This window comes from Coturnix japonica, chromosome 20, assembly GCF_001577835.2.
Source record: "Coturnix japonica isolate 7356 chromosome 20, Coturnix japonica 2.1, whole genome shotgun sequence".
Lineage (NCBI taxonomy): Eukaryota > Metazoa > Chordata > Aves > Galliformes > Phasianidae > Coturnix > Coturnix japonica.
In genome coordinates, this window is record NC_029535.1 from 2854934 (window position 1) to 2868035 (window position 13102).

The following is a 13102-nucleotide window of genomic DNA, read 5'->3' on the forward strand; positions in this document are numbered from 1 at the left end:
ATTTTAAGCACAGGCAAACTGATAATTCTCTGTCAGATCTGTGTCTTTATAGTGACAGGCATCCGGCTGATGTAAATCACATTCCATTGAAGTCAAAATTAGGAGCTTGCCAAGTGTTGCATAAGACCGTGTTAGGCCATTTATTTTTATTAATTATTTTTGGTGGCAAATTATACAAAAATCCCTCTGCTGTGTGAGCTGTCCTTCATGGTGCTCACATTTTCTTTTCCATGCCTTCTTTTATATAAAAAGCGCACAAAGTTTTGCTGCTCTTATCCCCACGGAGTTGTTAATATGGACCACGCGTCTCTACGCTAACAGGGATCCTCAGAATGCTGTGGGGGTCTCCATGCTATCCCAGCTTGCTTTTATTGGGATTTGACTTCTTGGCACATGCCAGCTGGCTTTCTGGAATGGCAGAGCTTAGGGCTACGTGTGCCTGGGTTTGACCTGGCTCTATCACAGGAAAGGGGTAGGAAGTAGAAACCCAACCTGACCCTGCCAAACTCCTGCCCACGTTGGGGGAGCATGGGGTCACATCAGGACAGGCTGTGACAGTGAGGGCATGCAAAGTGAATGGAAGAAATGAGGTTGTGGCAACATCAAAAGATCGCTGCATCAAAGGATAATAATTGCCAGAACAGGAGAGATTGGAAATATCTGATGGCTCTTTTATGAGATTACCAGTTATCAGAATGGGGAAGAAAAAAAATGGAATTAAAAAACTTGTATGCTGAAAATGAAGGGAAGGAAGAGGAATGGCAATGTAGCGTTTTGGGTCCCATTCTCAAAAACAGAATGTCAGTGTCTGTGTGGAGACAAAGCCAGCTCTGACCCTGTAACGCAGCCACCAGAATCCTTCCAGGCTGGCAGAAATAATGTGATTTGTGCCTGTCTGATGTCAGGATTGCTCTCTTAATGTGTGTGTTTCTATGAGGAGGTGATGCTGGCATCAAACCCGATGTCATCCTGAGCCATCCGAGTGATCCCGGCCGTGTGAGCAGGTGGAGTTCTGCATCCACCAGAGCCAAAATGAGAACTTAATATAATCATTGAATCACCAAAGTTGGATAAAGCCTCCAGGATGATCCAGTCCAACCATCCACCTATTGCCAACATTTCCCTTTAAACCACATCCCTCAGTACAACAATGACTTGTTTCTTGAACACAAACTCATACGTTTGGTGTTGGTTCCTGGATGATGCCAGCTTATGTTCTCCTGCAGGTTCCTTCACTTCCTCTGACTGGCCCATAGGGCTGTTCTGTGCAGAGCAAGCACAGTTGTGGCTGTTGTGTGCCTCGTTTGTTGGGCACAAATAGATTTCCCTCTGAGGTTAAGGGGGGAAGACTCACATAGCAAAAAATTCAGTCTTTGCTGTTGTTTCCTGCAACATCAAGCACAGCACTTGAACCTGTGTAACTGAGGGGATGGAGTGAGCACGTAATTGCCAAATTTACAAAAATGGGGGAAATACAAAGGGAGAATGGCGAAATATTAAATGATCTCATTCTCCTGAGCCTTAATGGAAATGAATAGAAGCTGCTAGACAGCTCAGGAAGGCAATTATAGGGAAATAATCTGTGGTGTTTAGTGAAGCAGTGATGTGGGGCATGCTGAACATGATGGATCTGGCTGCTATTTCCAGTTAATAATAAAGCACTTTAAGAAAAGGCGGTGATGCACATGTTTGTGCTTTTATGTCTGTTTATAAAGTAGAGGAACCAGAGCCAATTTATTTATCTATTTATTTATTTTCCTGCCCTGGGAATTGCCTTGGACCCTGTGACCGAAGTGGCTGTAGTAGCACGCTGTTCCCCTTAAGGCTAAGCCTCTGTGAGATGCTGTTTGCTTTTGTGAAGTTGTTGGCCTTCTTTCCACCAGCCCAGCTGCTGGAAAATTGTGGCTTAGGGAGCTGTTATGCTCTTTGAGAGCTGGTGTGTGCCCTGCTTGATAGTCATTGTTGGCTGAAATCTCTGATATAGGTCAGGAGTAGTTAACAATGAAAAGTGTCTATGCCTGGAGAAAGGAGGAAAAAAAAGTACTTATTAATAAAGTCAAGCAGGGAATGACTTTTTCTTTTCTTAAACATTAGGTCTTCCTTTCTGCTGCAAGGCTGTAAAGGCGGCTGGGTAAGCTGTGATAAAAGAGCCTCTTAAAATTGGCTTGAACTGTTATAAAGGTTTGAATAGTTTGTTTGGGTTTTCTTGTGCTTGTCTCGCTTGGAAGCAAAGTGCCCATGGTCATAAGCAGTGCTGCCTGGTGCAGGAAATGAAGGTGTGGGTGGAAGGAATGTGTCCATGTCCTGCAGAAAACCCTGTCTGGGTATCCCTATGTAGCTATGGGTGAGCCAAAGGGCTGGTTCTTAGCACTAGGGTTCTTTTGCCTCTCTCTGGCAATAAAAGCCAGAGAGCAAAAACCCTCAAACTGACTTCATATGACGATGAGGTGTGAATGAGCCTCCAGGAAAATGTAATTGGTCCTGATGAGGCTGTATGTGCTGTTTCTGCTGGTACAAACAAGTCTCTCTCTTCCTACTTTCTTCTACTGTAGATCCTAAATCCACTCCCACCATTGCATTGCATTGCCAACCTGCCAAGTGCAACCACTGGGCATCACTGAATTATTCCGCATTTTATTTGTGAGATCCCAAATCCTCAATTTGATTTCCAGACCAAATATACTAGGATAAGCCCAGAGAAAATTACTAAAGATAAACCCATTTAAATATTGATCTGGAATGAAACAAATGAAATTCCCAACTCTTGAGATTTCCTTGTTGCTGATGATTTGCTAATGAATCAGTCTGATGCAGGTTGGCAAAAAAGACATTTCCCAACATGAGGGACCCATGTTTGCATCTTGCACTGATTATTTTATGAAGTATCTTCTATACCAGTAGGCTTCAACAAATCAGGTGAGCAGGGAAAGAGAGAACCAAAACATGATGCTCGGGAGCATTTCCACAAAATGCTTTGCAGGAGAATAACAGAATCCATGAATTTATTGTTCAAAGATTTATTTGTGAGTAATATTTCATAAACTCTCCATCTCACTTTAGAGCTGGGATGTGCTTCATTTTTTCTCAGAAAAGGAAAAAGGAGATGTGTGTATATATACCTGTTTTTCTGTGCAGGTGTATATAAAGCTGGTTCAGCGCTGGTTGAATGTTGCAGCCATAGATTTGTGCCCTCTGGTTATCTACACATTGTACTGAAAGCTTTTTCTGTCTATCTGTATGTCCCACTTCCAACTTTGCACGTCAGCAAAGACAATCTGTTTATTCAGCACGTAGTCAGTTGCTCTTGTGTTCACACCAAAGCCAACAAACTTATGTAGAAGACCTTAAGTGGTAAGATCCATGCCTACTGGAAATGTATTTTCTTCTGTATTTATAAAGAATACATAGATTGCTCTAAGCTGGTCTCCAACAGACTTTGATTTCCTCAAGGCTGTTTATGGATCCTTACAAAGAGAAAAAAAAATGGCGTAAATGCTAGGAATTAATGGCAGTTCTAAGGAGTAAAACTGAAAATCTGAGGTGAAAATGAGAAGGGTGAGATTTATGCACAAAATAGGCTACAGCTCAGAGTGCACCTTTGGTGAGGAGGAAGAAACTAGAAGGGGACTAGAAGGTAGAGGATACCTAAAGAAGACAGTACATGGTCCAGAGTGGGAGAAGAGACCCTGCTTGTGTTTGTGGGTGTAAATAGGGAGGAGTTTATGTAGCCATCATAAAATCACAGAATCGTAGGGGCTGGAAGGGATCTTTACAGATGGTCAAGTCCAACCCAGCTGCTAAGGCAGGTTCTCTACAGTAGGAAACACAGGGAAACATCCAGGCAGGTTCTGAATATCTCCAGAGGAGGAGCCTCTACAGCCTCTCTGGGCAGCCTGTTTTGGTGCTCTATTATGCCAAAGTAAAGAAGTTTTTCTTGATATTCACATGTAACTTCCAGTATTCCAATATGTGTCCATAATAGAAGTGGCATCCTTGTCCTGTCACTGCATTCTGGTGATAAGAGTTTGGCTTTATCCACCTGATTCCCATCCTTTAGATGTTCATAAACATTGATAAGATCCCCTCTCAGCCTAATCTTCATGCTGAACAGCCCTAGGTCTCTTAGCATTTCTTCATACAGGAGATGCTCCAGGCCCTTAATCGCCTCCATCACCCTTGTCTAGATTCCTTCTAGGAGATTCCTGCCTTTTTTGAACTGGGGAAGCCAGAAGTGGACACAGACCTGGCCTCAGCAGGGCAGAGTAGAGGGGGAGGATCACTAGTAGAGGGGAAAGGAAACTACCAGAGGGAGCCATGCTTGCAGAGGGATGCTTGTGTGTATTCAGGGCAGGATGCTGCCTGAAAACAATTCCATCAGCTTGGATTCCCATCTCAGTTCCTTTAGATTTCCAGTCACGCCCTGGATCCGCAGACTGCCATCAACACCTGCTCTCCTGCAGCGTCTGGTGCTCCAGAAACCCCAGGCTGCCTGTTGTGAGGCCAGGGATTGTGCAGCTTTCCCAGAGCCTGGCATTTTACATTGTTTGTAGTCTGCATTTTGGTGTCATTACTCAGTGGTATAAAAGTGCGTGCATGCGTGTTGGGGGGGAATAATTGTGCCATTAATGATTGCTATTTTGATTACAGGATGCAATTGTCACTGCGGTTGGAAGCCAATCAACGCGTTGTGAGTGGGAGCCCGCTGGTACTTTCCAATGGTCCTTGATTAAAAAGGAAGCTCTTGGCTATCTTCAAGCAGCAGGAGAGGAAACAGCACGGTGAAGGTGAGGCAAGTGCCAGACTCTCTCTCCTGATGGATCACAGCTCATTTTCACCCTTGTTTAGTCACACAATCTGATTTTTTTTTCCTCTACTTGGAGGCCTCCATTACCCTTTGCTTCCTACTGGCCAATGTCTAGAATAGCTTCTGCTCTTCAGTGACGAAATCTAAGTGATCAGCCCTGTGTTCTGCTGTATTTTCCTGCAAATTAAATAGCTGTATGCCTTCACAGTGCACCTGCAGGTTATGCAGACTGTTGCTGGCCTCTTCACACACTCCGTCTCTTTGCAGTTGAAGAAGCATGCAACTGGAATCCAGAGCAAAGCAAGTGACAAGGTACAGGCATCTAGTTCAGTAGAGCAATAGGGCATTTTAATCAAAGTGACAGCTGAAGATGAAAATACATGATTTTTCACCCCAGATTTCAGATGTGTGGATTTTCAGATAGTGGAATTCCTCATAGGAAATTTCCTTGCATCACATATGTCTTTTTATTATGGAAGTCAGACGACTGCTTTTAGTAACAGTGCAGAAATGTATTTCTATGTTTAATAACTTTGGCCCATCTCAAGGTATAGGAAACTCATGAAGGAAAAAGAAACACTTTTCCTGCAGTTTCACACTGCAGGAAACATTTTCTGACTGATGCTGTTGGGATGTTTGGGATGTTTCCCTTTGCAATCCAAAGTGAACACCAGATAGGCTTATGGGGATGCAGGGTAAAGTATCTTTAAGCATCTTTACTCACTTTAAGTGGATATATGGAGTAGTATTATCTGTATTGTAGAAATCAGTGTTATTTCTAATGTACATTTGTAGATCAACACTGATATCTCGCTCCTAATAATTCCTAGCAGAGAGGTTGGCTCTCACCCCAGCCCACAGAGAGGATTTCAATTATCTGGTGGGAAACACATGGCCTCTGGTACCTGGAGTGCTCTTGTCTGGCTTGAGAGTTATCTGATCTTCTGTTTTGCTACGGTTAAATGAAAGTGGAGATGTATTTGGAATTTAAAGGTGTATGTTCCTACATAAGCTGTGTTAGCCATTAATATGGAATTGAACTTGCTGCATAAAAAGGTCCCTGTCAGACCATGGCCTTGTACTGTGATGTGTTTGCTACATGATATTCAGCCCCACAAAAAACAACAGAATGTAAACAAGCTTCAATAGTCACTCAGTCTAACTGCAGGCGTCTGTGTCCTATGCTTTCAGAATCATTCCCATAGCTGCAAAGGGGTCTAAAAACCTTATTATGCTCTTTTCCCCTTATAAACCTTGCTAATGCATCCTTCTTTTTAGCTTGTTAAATGCTGAAAGGCAAACACTCAGGTGCAATTGTCATAGCAGAAAGAACAATAACAAAAAAAAATCCAACTTGAAAGATCTCTTGATATTGGAAATAATTACACGTCTCCAGTATCAGGTCTCAGGCTGTTTTCTGTACCTTTTCATTACCCAACCAATGTGACAAAGCAACCTACACATTCCTAAATAATTCTTTAAGAAAGAAAAGCCTCTTAAGGGATGAAGTGGATAGCTAGCATGCATAACAATGGTATCTTTGTTCATTAATCATGTACAAGTGAAGGCCATCAGGGTAGTGGGTTTCAGCTGATACCAGACAATTTGAAACTCTGAAGACCTGGCCTGAGTTTGATCAGTTTGGCTGTACTGTGGGGGGTGGCAGGCAGGAAGGCATCACATGGCAGTGCGCAGATTCAGTGCAAGGACTAACCCAACATCAGAGAATGTCAAGTGCTTCTTGTCTTTGATATCTGAGAGCTGATTCTGATCTGCAATTGGTGTCTGAGAAAGAAAGCACGTCACTGCTTCACTGGTAGTTATCTTCTGTGGATGATCTATTCTGGGAGTTGAAGCCTAAACCCAAATACTGCAGAACAGAGCCTCTTTGGCTTCAGTGGCCTTTGAATTGGGGAAGGATGTTTTCTAGATGCCTCTCAAAGCCCAGAACCATTCCATAAAATTCTAATGCTCTTACAGGATCAGGAAAGGGTAGAGCTAGTACTGAAATAGGGCACATGTCAGGCTCTTGGCTATGCTACTTGGTAGACTCTCTCTTTCATCTTCTCTTTAGCCTCCTGCCTCTCTATGGGCAGCCTTCCCTAGTCTCCTGGTTTGACCTTACCACCGTGTCATCTTTTCAGCTAAGAGCAGTGATCTTGCTCCCACCAACAGCACTGCTAAAATGAAGATAGATATATAGATGGTCAGACAGGCATTCTGAGCCATTCTTTGCAGGCTTCATGCAGTGTCATGGGAGCCTTTTACTCTTCTTTTGAATGAACTTCAGCTTCAGTTCTTGTCAATCTTTTTTCTGTCATCGGCAGTTTGCCTTATTATTGTTCTCTCCCGTGTTGAGGTTACGTAGCATTGCTGAATAAAACAACTCCTGGCAGACATTATTTTAAGACCTCACTGTTGACCAAAGCCATCCTTACCCTTTGTTATTTATTGTGTTGTCAGTCATTAACCTACAAATAGAGCCTTTCTCCTATGCCAGGGTGGTCTTGCTGCTTTAAGACCCCTGATGAGCAACTTCATTGAAGTCTTTTGTGAAATCCAGCTGCTACACTACATTGACAAATCCTTTCTATATACAAGGTCATAAACCTTCTCAAAGAACTCCAGTAGATTTCTGATCACAACTTCACTCAACAAAAGCTATGTTGACTCATTCTGTTTATTCACACACCCACTTATTCTTTTCTACATTACCTTTCCATAAATTTTCCAGTACAGACAATTGTTTCCTTACTAAAAGAGAAAGAATGGAAGAGGAGAGTCACCATCCTTTAAATTTAAACTGAGTGATGTTCTTAGGAAAGCACATCTTGAATTAACACACTCCATTTTTCTGTCTGTCATTCCTGTCATTCAAGGACCAGGGAGTAGAAGGAGCAGGCAGGACTTTGGTAGAAGCAGAAATACAGACAGCAAATAGATTTACTTATGCTGGCATTGTGGAGATAGAGGTAGGGGAAAAGATATTTTGAAGAGTAGGATGAAATTTCACGGCCAACTGCCTTGGATCTTTGTGGGCTGAAATCCTTTTGAAGATTCTCTGTATGGTGGTTTTCTGGAGGAGATAGTAGTAAAAAAGATAACGAAGTCAAATTTCCTCTGATGTGAAAATGCTTTTCTAACTTTTAATTTTTCTTTAGCTTTTAACTTTTCTGTTGGAGGGATATTTATTTCCTGGGTTTAGTTTGCCACCTGCAGACAAAGTGTAAACGAGAGTGCTTTAGCACATAGCCATATGTGGTGGATATTTATAGGTGACACATGTTCTGCAAGGAGAATGGTTATTGAACTTGAGTTTTATTTTTAACGTTTTGCCCAGAAATCCAACCTAACGATGTACACTGAGAGCCTGAGCTTCTGTAACTGTGGCTGAGTAAACCTGTAATGCTCTAAGGGGGCAAGAGGAAGCTTACCTCTATTGCAAAATGTAGATCTGACTGCTCTCCATGCCTGCAGCAGTAAATATTCTCGGGTAGAGCATGTCAGATCGTTTACTTCAGTTATGTAAGAGAATGCACACAAGCAACAACTCTCTGGCAGCCCACAGACTTTCACCCAGAAGCTCTATCTGTAACAACACCGGTGCTGCAGAAGTAATAATAAATCACAAGCTCAGACTGATCATCTGGAGCAGGTTCCTTTTAAGCTACAGCCTGTCCTGCTGCTATTAAAGTCAGTGACCATTCCATGCCCTGTCTTTTTGTCACTGATGCAGAAAATGGACTTTCTCAGCCTTCAGAGGCAACCCGGTATCCACACTACTAGGCACGTTTTCCATGTTTTACTTAGCCTGGATGGCTGATACGCTGCCTTTAAAGTGAGGGCTGTGCAATGTTGGCAGCATGTGCTGCTACAGCACCTCCTGCAACAGATTCCTCTAGCAAAAAACTTCATTTGGGAAGGACAAAGAATACAAAATCAAGCAACCTGCAGCGCCCAGATGCTCCATTTGTAGGGAAGTATATATATATTTAACTTGGATATTAATGCCCTCTTATGATTAGACTCATGTAAGTGGTTATGCTTGGAGCTCAAGCTCAGAATTATTGCATGACTGAAGGTACCTGGAGTTTGTCATTGAACAGAGGTAGTGTTTCTCCCTGTCACATTCTTTGCTTGCATAAAGTGAGATGCTGGGCACAATTGTGGTGGGAAAGATTGTAAAAGAGTGGTGATGGAAAGGAAAAAACAAGGAAGGAAAGACACATTTGTTTATAGGTGATGTCAGGAAAAGAAATAACCTCCACAACAGTGTCTGGGCCTCCAGGGCTGTGGGGGTGGCACTTTCCACCTGCATGAAATTTACTGAAAACATAAAATCCAACAAGGAGAAATGTATCATTTGTGCTGATAGCGAACTACAGAGATCCAGCTGGAGAAATTACCTCCCATCACTCATCCTCATGCAGGATCACCTCTGCTCTTGTCATCCAGAAAGGCCAGCTAATCAGGGTCTGCACTGCACGGCCGTGTTATCCTCTTGGATTACTATAGGCAGACAATCTCAGGTGAGGTTTGGCCAGGATTCCAGGTTCATTTCATCTCCTGTGCAGAAAGACATGATTTTTAGACAGACTTAAAGAGGACAGTTATAATACCCAGAATGATAATAGTTAGTCATTAGGAGTCCTTCTGAATGTGTTTGCAGCTCCTCTTTAGACTTACTTCATATTACACTAAGGGTTTGTTAAATTATTTTCCTGGGTGGTAGCTTTTTGTATTTTCCCAGGAAGCTGCTGCTTTGATCATTTTCTGAGAGAAGCCACTAGGTTAAATGGTCACTGGCTCTTCTTCGTGCTGGCAATTTTAATGTTAGTCAGAAAGATGTGGGTTGCCGATGAGAGACAGAGCGATAGTAGCACTGCCCCACAGCTGTCCTATCCCAGCCTGACTTCCAGCACTATTGAAAGGAGCCTGAGCACAAACGAGCTGTGCTGCTCTGCCCTGTGCCTACCAGCAAAGGCTGCAATCCAGCTCTGCTTTCCATTCTTTTTTGTCTTTGAAGACAAAAGGAAAGTAAGGGTGAGAGAGGAAAGCAGACAGCCACCAGAAAAGAAATCTGACATCAATGCAGAAAAGAGAAAAATCTCTGTTCTGGAGAGATACATATGTGGCTGTATAAATTCCTTCTTGCACTATGCTTTGCACACTCAGTCAGTGCTATAGGCAGCAGGAAAACTTCTTCTCCCATGTCCTCTCACTTCAGTTTCTATTCTGCTTGCTGGCTTTTGTTTGTCATGGTCAGAGGCTGCTGTGGTTGGGCTGGGGATTTTTTGGGCCCTGGTGTTATCTTGAAAGGGTGTGTATGCATAGAAACATAGAATCATAAAAGCTTTAAGTTTGGAAAAGGTGTATAAGATCATCTAGTCCAACCCCAACCCATCCCCACCATGCTCCCTAAGCATGTCCTTGCATAGTTCTTGAACAGCTCCATGGACTGTACCTGCACTGCCTCCCTGGGCAGTCTGAGCCGATGTCTCCCCAGCACTCTTTCAGAGAAGAAAGTTTTTCTGCTCAGGCATGAATTAAAGTAAAATTTTATCATCTTTCTATGTATTTTCACAACTTGTTGTGGGGAGAAATAAGAATATGGTTAGAAATGTTTTTTAATTGAAAAAAATGGGATGTTTCTGATTGCTGTTATCTCCTGCCATCCCTCCCATTAGCCAAAGACTCAAACAGAAATTGACTGTCAGGGCAATAGATTGTTTTTCTTCCCTTCAGCACACTATTTTCTATTTAACTCTCTCTCCAGTGTTTGTAATTTATTTTGGACGTTTCTTCATCTTCCATTCCTAGCCTGAAAACGCTAGAAGTTTTAACAGTAGCCCTAGAGGAGGAGAGCTTTGTGATGCAGATGAGATTCCGGCTTGGAAGCTGCGCTGAGTTCCTGGTGATGCAGGTTTCCCAGGGGGAGCTGCATGCAGCTGTACAGCCTGCAGAGGTTCCTGGGCTGGTGACTTGTAGGGACAGTGTGAGGACACAATGGGGATACGTGCATCCTATGCAACATGTTTCTCATGAGCATGGGTGCTGGCTGTGCCTTTATGTCCCTGCACCTCCATTTAACCTCTGTGAAATCAAACCAAGAACTCTTTTCTGTCCTCTTCTGTGTTTGTCCTCCATCTCTGGTCTGCAGTTCTGTGGTGAACAGACGCCGTCATCCCGGGATAGATCTGCGTCTGTGTGCATGAGTGTGTGTGTTTAACAGATTAAGTTAAAAACAATCTTTATCGCTTCATTTAACTAAAGCATTTTTCCAGACAAGTTCCTCTGCTCGAATGTTCCTTCTAATTATCATTTTCCCTTTACAATATGTTGTGTCATGCTGCTTAGGAGAAAGCTCATAGTGAGAGCGAGCGCTGGGGATGCACAGGAAATATGTCCTGGCTATTAGAAAGTTCAGTGAAGCACTGACTTTTATATCACCGCGTAGGGATGGGTGAAACAGTCCAGAAAAAAAATGCCCCCAGCTGAGCAGCAACGCAGGACTTAAATATCTCTCTTTCCCTATGCTTTTTTAAGGTTTCTCCATCAGTTGCAAGATGATTTTTTCTCCCTTTAAGTGTTTTTATCTGAACTGATTGGCGGCAGAAGCGGAGGCTGCGTTTGCTTGGGGCTGCAGCCCCTGCCAGGCTGAGTGCTCTGTGCTCTGAGCGCACGGATCTGCCCCAGGCTGTTCCTTGCTCAGAGGGAATGAACTGGAGTCTCATTCATTTGTTTTTATCCCAATTCCATGAGCTGTTTGCAGCTGTTAATTTAACAGTTTAGTGCTTCCATCTTCCATGGGCAGGACCGATTGCTTCAGTGCCTCAGACATCGAAACTTCATTTCCAGTAACAGGACTTGGAGGACTGGGAGAAGGCAGCAAAATGCTTCTGCTCCAGTGATCAGGGACGATGTGGTGGCCACGGATGTCAACTGAGAGCTGTTTTATAAAATGAATCTCTGTAAGCTGCTTCTCTACAGGGATGGAACAAGAACAGAAAAGCTGTGAATTCAAGGCCATCTTGGGATGATTTTTCTAGGACATGGAGTCTCTGCAGTGCCAAGGGACCTCAATTAGCCCAAACAGCTAAAGCATTCCATCTAAAGAGTCTATGCTCTAATTCAGGCTGGCTACATATCTTGAAATGCATAAGATTTCAGGACCTTTATCTGTAGGAATTCATCAATCTGAACCTGGAAGTATTGTATTACTTCAGCATTAGTTTCATGAAACTGAGAAAAGAGGCAAGCTGCTATATGCCATCTACTTATGGAAGAAAACATCCTTTGATTTTACATCATCTGAAGGAGTGATAAACTTAAAAATCACAAAGCTCCATTCAAAAGTTCTTACCCACAGACTGCTCATGAGTTAGTAGTGCTGAAATCAATAGGAGTCCATTCAGTGCTTCAAAATCAGCTTTTACTCAAAATTGGGATTTTTCCCCCTCTTCCTTTAAAGAAAAAAAAAAACAAAAAACAAAAGGTTTTGGTTTTTGTTTTCCAACCCATGTGTTAACTTGTCAGATCTGCTGTCAGGCTGAGGTAGAAGCTGAAAGCTTAATCATTGTGCTTTATATTTTTATTTGGAATTGTGTTTATTTACTCCTTGTTTCGTCAAGTCTGTTATCTTAGAAAGAGGAATTCATCTTCCAGCTGGGTTAGAAACTTCTATAGTCAAATTTGCCATTGCAAACACCTACACATACAATGAGAAGTTCTCCCTTACTGCACATCTGCTATGCTGCTCTGTCACCCTCTGGCTCTATTTTGAATTCTAGTACCACTAAAACAAAAAGACTTTATCGGAGATTTCAGTGTTAATTGTGACATTGTATTTTGTTTCAATACTAAGCCGTTCTATGGCACTTAAGCAATATTTCATGCAGTGAATCGTTGTCAGCATCAGCAATCTAAGAACAGGAGTTGTTGAAAAGATTGCCATTGGTGTTGGATGCCATTCAAGGTCAGCCACACAGCACTAGAAATCTTGCTGTCCTTTCTGTTCTAGGGCACTTCACAGGGTATTTGTACCACACAACTTCAGGTATCTCATTTATTCAATTAATTTAGGTACTTGATCTCCTCTAGTTCCCTCTGTAATCTGTGGGTAGCAGGGAGAGCTACTCTATGGTGTGACTTAGAGCAGCTAAATTAGGTTCCTGTTTGAAATGCTGCTTCATAGCAGGCTGAGTTTCTCCTTTAATTAAAGAGAAAGTCAAATTAGACTAGTTAGTCATCTAAAAATGAGCAGTGTGAATTCCTGCTTTCGTATACTTACCTCTAGCA

General features: G+C 42.6%; 1 long non-coding RNA gene across 4 annotated transcripts in view; it reads left to right on the forward strand.

Annotated features, from left to right (window-relative positions):
• LOC107322885 overlaps positions 1-13102 on the forward strand; it is a 46147-nt gene that overhangs the window by 23607 nt on the left and 9438 nt on the right. For 3 of the 4 annotated variants that reach the window (XR_001559076.2, XR_001559078.2, XR_004309408.1), the window contains exons 3-4: positions 4648-4784; positions 5013-5116. This is a non-coding gene — a long non-coding RNA (uncharacterized LOC107322885). The remainder of the gene's footprint in view (positions 1-4647; positions 4785-5012; positions 5117-13102) is intronic. The other variant, XR_004309409.1, reaches the window with a different exon arrangement.